The following is a 10,689-nucleotide window of genomic DNA, read 5'->3' as shown; positions in this document are numbered from 1 at the left end:
GAATTATGTCCAGCCCCTTGTCACACGAAGCCCAGATGATCTGGAAATGGCTTCTGGCCAGAGGCCCTACGATCACGGCAACTCACCCTCCAGGTGTGTAAAATGCTCAAACAAATTCTCTCAGTAGACGCCTGCAAGAAAACCATGCGTATGTCTTAAACGCAGACGTCGTTCAAAACCTCTTACAATGGTGGGGAACTCCGGCCATCGACTTGGTCGCCAACGCAGAAAACAGCAAATGACTAGCCTTCACATCGAGATTCTTCCTGCTAGGGACTGTGGCGAATGCCCTCTGGATCAAGAGATCTGTCAAATTTCTCTAAGCTTTTCCCCCTGATCCCGACAGTGCTCATCAAGTTGTCCCAATCCACAACCAAGATTATCCTCATAGCTCTGGAGTGCCTACATCAATGGTGGTTCACGGACTTCCTTTACCGGGATATCTGTCAACATCTCAAGCTGCAATGAGGACCAGACCTGCTGACTAAATTTGGAGGTCAGATGGTACACCCCAATCTCTCCTGTTTGAATTTGGCAGCATGGCTCCTGAGCTGGTGCAGTATGGACATTTGAATCTAATGCAAGACTGCATAGAGATCCTCGAAGAAGCCAAGCGGCCTTCCACATGTTCCCCATATGCTTCAAATGGAAGAGATTTTGCATCTGGTGTTCATCTAAGAACGAGGATCCTACTACTTGCCAGGAAGATGGCATACATACTCCATTTGGCAAAATCTGGCTTGCAATTCTCTTCTACAAAGGTTTACCTGGCAACTCTTACTGCATACAAAAAATTCCTTCACAAACCTCCTTTTTTCCCCCCCAGAGTCCCCGCCAGTAAGAATTTAATTGAAGGTTTGAAGGTTTTTCCTCCCATCAGACGCCTTTCCCTCTCCATGGGAGCTTAATGAAGTCCTATTGCGCCTTATGCAGGACCCTTTTGAACCCATACACAAGGCATCTCTCCAACACTTGTCTTGGAAAACCGCTTTCCTTGTGGTGATAACTTCGGTCCGCAGGGTTAGCGAGATCCAAGCACTCTGCTCTCATGAACCATACACTGTATTTCATTCTGGCAAAGTACTTATGAGAACTCACCCAAAGTTCCTCCCTAATGTTGTTTCAGGGGTCCATGCCAACTAGACAATCTCATTACCAACATTCTTTCATAATCTCTCTACTCCAGTGGTAAGAACTCTCCATTCTCTGGGTGTGAGGAGACTTCTAAAATTCACAAATCTGACCAATTGTTTATCAACTACTTTCCGGTACATACAGGCTTAGACACCTCCAAGCAATCCATTTCATGATGGATAGTTTAATGTATTTTGTAGTGCTATCAAAAGGCTTACAAACACTCTCAGCTAAATCTAAAGCACACTCTACCAGGAAGAAAGCGGCTACGGCTGCTTAACTGCACAATATCCCTATCCCAGGAATTAGCAAATCAACTACCTGGAAATCAGTACATACATTCACTAAACATGTCTGCCTAGACTCTGACGCTAGAGCAGTTGCTCACGTAGGGCAGTCTTTCCTCTGAACCTATTTCCTTAAACTTTCTCATTGATACTCAGTCACCTTCACCGCGCTATGGGCTTACTACTCTAATAAGTGATTAGGACTATACACAGAAATTCCCTACGAGAAAAGGAATCGTTGCTTACTTGTAACTCCTGTTATCTCATTGTTGAATTTCCATGGTAGTCCTAAGCAAACTTTCTTCCACACTGGTGAATGGACAGAGGTATCTATACAATCTACATCTGACCACACATCGCCTTCAAAAAGAACTAAAGTAACTGCCACTTGCTAAACATGATGAGATACTGGTGGGCCTGCGAGAGAACAAGTGTTACAGGTGAGAAACTATTCCTTCATTTTCTGTTGAAAAATATAGTAGAAAAAAGTAGTCGCTGTTAATGTGCATCTTGTAGGACAGACAGTCTTTGTATTGCCTGTCTCCATCCTGACCACATATTTGCCTAACATTTCCTATGAAACCCTTGAAAGGCCTTGACGGGTGTTTGGTCCTCACTTTACTTTGAGAGGACATGCCATGGTCATTCCAGCCAATTCAGAATACGAAGAAGAATTTGGAATTGGGTCCAAATGAGGAGGCTTCAACTTTCTCTATAAAGCGACCTGCTGAGCCTTCCAGTAAAGACCAGTCTTCTGTCTGCATGCCTCTTCTGAATTAAGGGAAAAGGATGAGACAACACATACATATGATCCTGTAGGTCCTAGAAAGCATTCTGAAAAAAATCGCCAAATGCCTTGGTTCCCAAGACACAGCCAAAATTCTAATACCAAAAGCCAAGAAGGCAGATGTGTTGCAAGTCAATACCTACTAGTTTATCAGAAGTTACAAAGATGTCTGTGTTAAAAGCGCCACATACAGGTCTTTTGACATTAGAGCAGCCTCAGTGGGGCAGTAGATGTAAACAAAGGAAATGTGTCCATCAGAGAAAACCCATCAAACCACACACAGACCACCACTTGATGACACCAGCCGACATTACAAAATCGACCCTTAACGAGTGAAAAGCCAGTGGCGCCGGGACCCATATTGGCAAAGGAGCAGTCAATTATGTATGGCTGATTTGTCGATAAGGGTTCAGCCAACAGCATAAAGCTTACAATGGACACCAGAAGACATTTTTACCATAGATATGCTAAGGTCCTTCAACAGCTGAATTTGATTGTTCTCCATCTTCAACAATCCAAGCTAATTTAAAGGCGGACATTGACCCTGTACAGATGATGGAGCTCTTTTTGGTTGTATAAATACCCTTCACTTCGTCCAGTGTTGGTGGTGTTGCTTATTTAGTCTCTGGTAATTTCACTTTTAGTCATGCCCCTACATACAAGAGAGCTTCTTTTACAAGAGCTAGTGGTCTTCGGGGATTAAGACAGTCATGATGATCATGAAGAATAGATTGAAGTTTTCTTTAGTTCAGATGAAGAGAAACAAGAAGAGGAGGATGTCTTGGTAACCATGAATGTCGATTTTCAACAGACTTGTATGCTTTCAGACTCTCAGGCAAGAGATGTAGTGATTTCGCAATAGGGATGGTAAGTGCCAGAAAGTCAATGAACCTGTAAAATAAAATCTAAGGTTACACAGCAGAACTTCTCCCGCTGTTGTAGTGCATATTTTACCATGATGCAGAACATTAGGGATGGTAATTTTTTTCTCTTTCTCAGACCTCGACCTGGATACTAGAACTGATCCCCAAAATGCCTCTGGGCAGGGAAGTCTTCAAGCTGCTGCGGCCAAATAATAGACAATATATAAACAACAAGGACAGACCACAAGAACGGAGTCATACCTGCAAATGGGAAACGTGAAGGGAAAAAAACAAAGTTTTGGGATGCAATGTTGGGTGGGTAAACTACGCGGAAGCAGAGAACCAATGCAATAAAAATCATTAACGGGCAAGGAGCCATGATTGCAGGTAAAGATGCTCCACCGCTATTGACACACGATTGGAATTCTAAGCTAGGAGTTAGTAGTGTAATAGTTCCCAGATACCAATTTCCTGGCTTCTGAAGCTTCTAGTCCATTCCCTGTGAAAATCAGATAATTGTATGATTTACATCGGGGGTGCTTCAAAATCGTGTGGCAGGTCCAAGCAGAGTGAGTGACCCCATGTCCCACTTGTCCAAGCCAGCTGCATACTAAACTCCTGCCTCATTCATGGTGTAATGACACTATCTGACCCACGAAGTTATTCTCATGCTCAATATGTGCACTCCCCAAAGGTTGACCACAGCTTTGAAGCACCACGTATCACGATTTGCCTACTGTGGTATATTTTCCAGTGGATTTGTTGGCATCACAGCAACAAATGATGAAGCATTATCCATCTCAATTTCCATTAAACTAGTCTATTGAAGCACAACAGTTTAGTAGACCACATGAATTTGTAGGTGGCCCATCGAGTGCACTCGCTGCAGTTACTGGTTCAAGGCAACAACGCACCGTAGAAGAGCTGGTGCCTACAAATCAACAAGATGTCTGCAGCAACGACGACGGCAACATTGCTAATGATAATGGTTCTCATCCTTACACTGGGTATGATGATGAATACTGACCATTTGAGGCATGATGTCCCTCACGCGCGTCAAACCAATTGTGATTCTGAATGGGAAGGTTAAACTGTGCCAGACAGCGCGAATGCAGAATATGAAGCAAAGGCTTCACACCCGGATGACGTTGGAACATATGTGCTGGTGCATTGATAATACATTCAGCCTGCCAATCGTGATGGTTGATGAGTCTTTTCTTTACAATTCCAGACAAATATTTACAAAATCAATTTGTTCTATTCCCATTTTAGATCTATGGGAGGAAGGGCTTCAAAACATGCAAAAGCCCACTTCATCTTCGGTTAACGTTTCACTACTGCAGAAGCGTGGTTACTCAGATTAAAACAGATTCCCTCATAGCCACAGTAGCTCTGAGACAGCAGAGAAATCCTACAGTTCCTCCTCAAGCTCCACTAGACAAAGAAGGCTTAACGTGGTGCACTGTGGGAAGAAGAGTTAAAGCATGAATGGCAACCAATGTCACAGTGGCAAATGCCTTAGAAATAATAGCCAGATATGAAACTTGTTGAACAGTATATCCCCCCCCCCTCCCTCTTCAAAAACTGCCACAGGAGGATAGAACATAAGCTTTTTCTACATCCAAGGAAGGAGAACGTATGTCCGCTGAGCTCAGCTGTGGTCTCTGCCACAGTAGGTTTTAGACAAATATGCAAAGCAGCAGCATTGTGGTTAGCTTAAAGGTACATAATTTAGGCTAAGATGCTAGTGATGACTTTTGATGGAAGCAGCGTTTTTGAAAAGGAAGTACACGAGGCTCTGCAGGCAATGAAAAAGTGACACTAAAACAGCAAGATCCTTAGGATTGGTAAAAGAAGCAACAAAGGTCCTTTAACTATAGGCGCCACTCCCAAAACAGAAAGTATTACCTTTGGGGGAATAGTTGTCATTCCTGTCATCTACGGATAAATGTTATATGCCCTACCAGTAAATTCAGCATCAAAAGTAGCAGCAGGGGTGAGACCGATCAGGACAGAAAATAAGAAGTAATCAGTTGGCCTATCGTAGCCTCAGGGCAAGAGAATCTAACTCCATGTACATAGTATCTTCACCATCTTTCCTGCTGCTTTGTGAAGGTGCTGCATTCAAGTATATAATGGAAAGTGTTAGGATACAAAGCTGGGCCCTGGATATTGTCTGTTGCGATCTTGTACTAAAGTTTATGGAACAGTATTCAGTAAACCCCCAACGAAAGAAAAGCAAAAATAGCAAAAGTTATTCAAGGAACAAATCTTACAACTCTGTTGAAAGAACGGCATTTAAAAAGGTGCTGCATCAATTAGAAAACTTGGGATATTACTCAAACTTCTTCCTCATACTCAAAATTAATGGAGGTCTATTGTGGACCCCCAAGAGCTAAACCAGTTTCTACAAAAGCGAAGGTTTTGTATGCTTACTCTTTAAGAACTGCCATCATTTTTAAAGGACAAGTTTCTTGGCCGCAATAGACCTAGATTATGTGTACATCAGTATCTCGATACATCGAAAACATCTGCAGAACATTACAAATTCAGGGACCTTTCTTTCGGTCTAAAGTCCACCCCTCTGGTCTTTACAAAATGTATGGCACAGGGAGCAACGTATCTTTCAGGAAGAGAGTGCACGACTACAGATTCCCAGAGGGTTGTTTGACAAAGGCATCGAATGTCAAGCAGGGCAAGAAGCACTGCACACGACTGTCCACTTTAGCAGCACCAAGGCCATGTGAAAGGGGAATAATTTATAATGGAACCAACTAATGATATTTTCTTGGGTGCAAGGATATTTACCCTTCAGTGGAAAGTGCGTCCTTCAAGGGACAGAGGGAAAAAGCTCATGGCTTCTGCATCTTATATTTGCACTCAAAACATTACTAATCATAACATAAGGCAACTCAAAACTATTAGGTTGCTTGCCTTCTGGCAACCAGCTACTCACATACTGTCGGCTTTGCATGAGTCCCAGATAAAGAAGAACTGAACAAACAATGGCTTCAGTTTTATGGAGATTGGGATGATCAGGTTTTTGAAATGCGGCAAATGAATCACTTTCTTGTATGGTGGGCAGAAGTCTGCAATACAATCTGCTAATTCCAATGCTTTCTCATTTGGTAATCATGCAGGGTGGAGAATGCATCCTTAAGATCTGTATGTAAAGCCCGAAAGAGGTGAATCTGCATATACATTTGCTAGAATTATGAGTGGTATGTCAGACTTTGAAAACGGTCCTGCCTCATGTAAGAGACTTGTGTTTATTCAGATGTACAGTCCAACCATGATGTACTACATCAAGAAACAAAGCAGAACGAGAACTTTTAATCCTACTTTGGGAGATTCAAAGTCTGTGGTCGTGGGCTGTGCAGTACAAATAGAACATTATGGTAGAACGTGTGTTGTGAAAAAACCTTGTATGTGCAGGCAATCACAAGTGGGAATTAACCAAACATCACATGAGTCCAGTGTTTTGCCGATTGGGAAACAAGGATGGGATGTATTTTCAGCCCACTAAAATAAGAAATGGGCATCATTTGTGATCAGATGGCCGTGTCCAGACTCACAAACCGAATCTCAGCAAACTGGAGGGGATAGTTTTTTATGACTTCTCACCAATCGCAGTGATATATATGCTGCTCTGCAAAATTAGAAAAGACTTGTGTTCAAAGAGTCTAAGAGCCCCAATGTGGCTCTGGCGATGTTGGTTTCCAGAGCTATGGAACACGTCAATAAACAGATCAATTCAAGTTGCGCCCGATATTACTGTCCAGGGATTAAGGGCAGATTCTTCATCCGAACCCACACTTGCTCCACCTAACAGCTTGTGAGGACTTAGAATTTGGATCTTTGCCAAGCGACTGCAGCTGTGTCAACACTTAAAATATACACTTGCAGGTGGTTGCGCTCTTTTTGTAATTGGGCACAAGAGAATGCTCCATATCCGTTCTATACCACCCAACCTGTTCTTACCGTATCTATTGTTGCATGTTAAGTCGGGCCTTAAATGCCCATCCATCAGGGTCCATTTGTCAGCGATCGTTTTAAGTATTTGAGAAAACCAGGGTGTTCCCGGTTTATTCTCAAAACAGAAATTAGGAGAGGCGTATTCTGTACATTTCCTCCAGTGCAGACACAGACCCCTAATATGGAGCTTAGCACTGTTTTAGCTTATTTGATTAAATAATCCTTTCAACAATACTTAAAACACCCATTAGCACTTTTACTGGGAGACTGCTGTTTTGTTGGCAAGGAGAGTAAATGGAATTCAAACTTTTTCAAAAAAAGGATCCATTCTTACGATTCCTTAAAGTAACAGTTTCCACTTACATGAGCTGACATGTTTACCTACTTATTTTCCACTACAAAACACTAGCATCAGAAAGAGCTTTGCAGTCTCTAGATGTCAAGTGACGTCTGAAGTACTTTCAGGATAGACAAAAATATTTCCCCAATCAGACCAGCTTGTTGTAGCTCTTGGAAGTGAAAATACGGGTATACTTCTGTCAATGCAGTTTAATCCAAGATGGATTCCTCAAAGGATCTCGACTGGTGGAAACCGGTGTGACACCCAGGGAAACATCCAGAAAAGCTATAGATTTCTGAAAATTCCAAATTCAGCAAAGGATCATATGTGTAGATGGGGGCGCTAGGTGGCGCACAAGCAGAATGGCCGCCATCTGGTGAGGCTCCCGCATTCCGACTATATAATCCTACATTAATTCTTCATCCTGCTGTTGCAGTGCTCCCTGAAATTTAAGTGAGGCGGAAGATAAGCGTCTGGCGCACGATCGGTGCAACTTACAGCGGGGCATGACGAGAGTTGTGGTGGCGGCGGACGAAATGATGCGCTGAGCGAGGGCTCCCTCAGAGAGTCTTGGAGCTGCGACTGGGCTGTGGAGGGCACGCGAGTGCCGAGGATCTCACGTGGTTAGCGGGCCGGAGGCTTGCCGCCCGCTGCTTCGGTATTAAAGAGGCATCGGATGTTTATGTCGGCCTCGCATGGACCCCTCCTCCATTACAGCAATAGTGGAAGCTGGCAGGTACAACTGGCGCACTGTGTGGGGGCACGGAGACGCTCTACCGCTTGACTGCGTGAGGCGGCCTTGGGCAGCGGACGGCGGCTGGCGGATGCAGGCATTGGCGCCCTATATGGCATGAGCAGAGTATGGACGGTGACTGCGGGCGAAGGGCAGGCGCAGTCTGAATGCTGGTGGCTGTGAGATCGGCGGTGACATATCGGCTCTGGTGCTGCTGGGACCTGGCATTATCTTCTGCGACGGTTATTCCTTTGCTTTGCTTTTGGCCTTGCCCTGAGCGGCCCGCCGCTCTACCGCCAAGTTGTTAAGGGAGCGCTTGGAGCGGGCATAACCAGCTACTACTTGAAGGTGAGAGAGGGTGGCGGTGGGCGCCCAGGGTACTTGGAGTCAGGAGCGCTACGAATGGATTGGTAGGAGTGACTGGGAGCGCCCCTTCCGAGCGGTGAGGTGCATGTTATCCCTTCAGGGCTTTGAACCCCCGTTGGCACGGATGGTGATCTGGTGCATGGGACAGGTCGGATCTTACAACGCTGTCTGACACACTTGGTTGCAGACTAGGGGGAAGGCTACCAGCGACTATTTGCTGACCATAGCTCTGATTTATGCCCATAACGGGAGATTGAGGACTAAACTGAGCCTAAGAGTGGGATCACTGGGCCCTATTACTAGGTGTGGCACACCTATTGTTGTGCTTGTTCCCGGCTGCCAGTGACAGGATGGGAAAGTCGGACGCGCGCCAACAGAGACTTACTTTCGAGGCTAAGAAGGGCGCTCGATAACAGGTGGCAGAGGTAGAGCGCCGAATAGAGGAGATGCCACGTGATCAGCATGATGGGTCCAGTAGCGAAGTGCAGTCGATCCTGTCGGAAGTGAGGCAGGGGTTTGCAACGATGGCGGAGAAGATGGACACCTCTCTAATCGTCTGGCTGCTATTGCCCACAAGATCGATGGCCATGTAACTCGGCTAAAGGAGGCGGAGCAGAGAATATCGGAGACCGAAAACACTACGACCCAACTGCAAAGCGCGTTGAACCAGATGGATAAGCTTAATGAAGCTTATAGCTGTTAAGAATGAGGATATCAAAGCGCGCAGCAGACTTAATAATGTTCGCTCACTGGGCATACCAGATATTACGAATACGGGCCAGATGGAGACATATGTTGAGCAGCTGCTCACTGCGGTGATTGGTGCAGAATCTCTGTCTTCCCACTTCATTGTGGAGAGGGCTCATCGTACCCTCGGCCCGTGACCTCCCCCTGGGAACGCGCCTAGGCCCATCATCGCGCGGCTACTAAATTATAGAGATAGGGATGCAGTTTTACGAGTGCCCAGGGAGAAAAAGCAGCTTAATTATAATGGGGTGTCCTTTACTATTTTTCCTGATTTTACCACGCAGGTGCAGGAGGAGCGGTGTAAATTCATTGCAGTCAAGCAGAACCTGAGACAAGCTCAGGTAGATTATGCCCTACTGTATCCTGCGCGCCTCCGAGTTACTTACCAAGGTACCCAAAAGATATATACGAAGCCGCAGCAGGTGGAAGACTTTCTCAAGACACTAAAAAAGCGAAAGAATGTACCGTCTGAGCGTGGTGGCCCTTCAGCAGCGTCCTTGGATGATGTGGAATGATAGCCTCCGCAATTAGTGAGAGAAAACCCTGGGGAGGTGCGGTGCCTGCAGCATAGTCAAGTTGGAACCCATGATGATGTGGGGTCTGCTGCCACCACTGGGAACTGGAACTTATACTGGAGATAGTGCAGCTGGGCAGGGCATGGACATAATAGATAGTCGGACACCTCTGTCGCCTACGTGGGGGCTTGCTAGGAGCTGCAGGTCTCTTGGATGGGTGGGAGGTACCCGTGGGCCACCCAGTAGTGCTACCCCCCTAATGGGTGTACCCCTGTTTTTTTGCCATTTTTGGGTTGGCTGTTTATTTTATTTTTAGACCCGTTCCTTATGAGACTGGGATTTTCATGATGAGTATGTTTGATTGTTTTTTTGATGGGAGGGTGGGGGGAGGGTTGAATGATACGGTCATAGTTGGGCTGCTTCAGTGGGTGGGGGAAGGGGTGTTTTACAGCTTGGACTTTACTGATATCTGTTATGTGCCAGAACAAATGATGCCTCTCTCAGTTATTGTGAAATAAGATGCTATGACGGCGCAGGAGGATGACTCGGTCTTGAGGTTCCTATCCTGGAATGTTAGGGGGTTAGGGGATCCTAGAAAATGCAGCAAGATATTGGCTTATATGGATAGGCAGCGGGTCCAAGTGGCCATGCTACAAGAAACGCACATACATCCATGTTCTTCTCATACCTTTTCTTCCAAGTGGGCGAGTGTTAGGGCCTTTTCTTCTTACTCATCATATGCACGTGGCACAGTAATCCTGGTTAAAAAAGGGATGCCTTTTGTGCTGGCTGGCACGCTGGAGGACCCGCAGGGGAGATATGTAGTTGTCTGGGGGAGGCTGGGAAGAGATTCGGTGACGATTGTCAATTGTTATGGCCCCAATGTCGATGCGCCTGAGTTCTTTACTAACCTATGGGGGAAAATTGCTGCTCTGGGGTCTA

The sequence above is a fragment of the Triturus cristatus genome, chromosome 4_1 (assembly GCF_964204655.1).
Source record: "Triturus cristatus chromosome 4_1, aTriCri1.1, whole genome shotgun sequence".
NCBI classification, from domain to species: domain Eukaryota; kingdom Metazoa; phylum Chordata; class Amphibia; order Caudata; family Salamandridae; genus Triturus; species Triturus cristatus.
Note: the sequence above shows the minus strand (reverse complement) of the source record.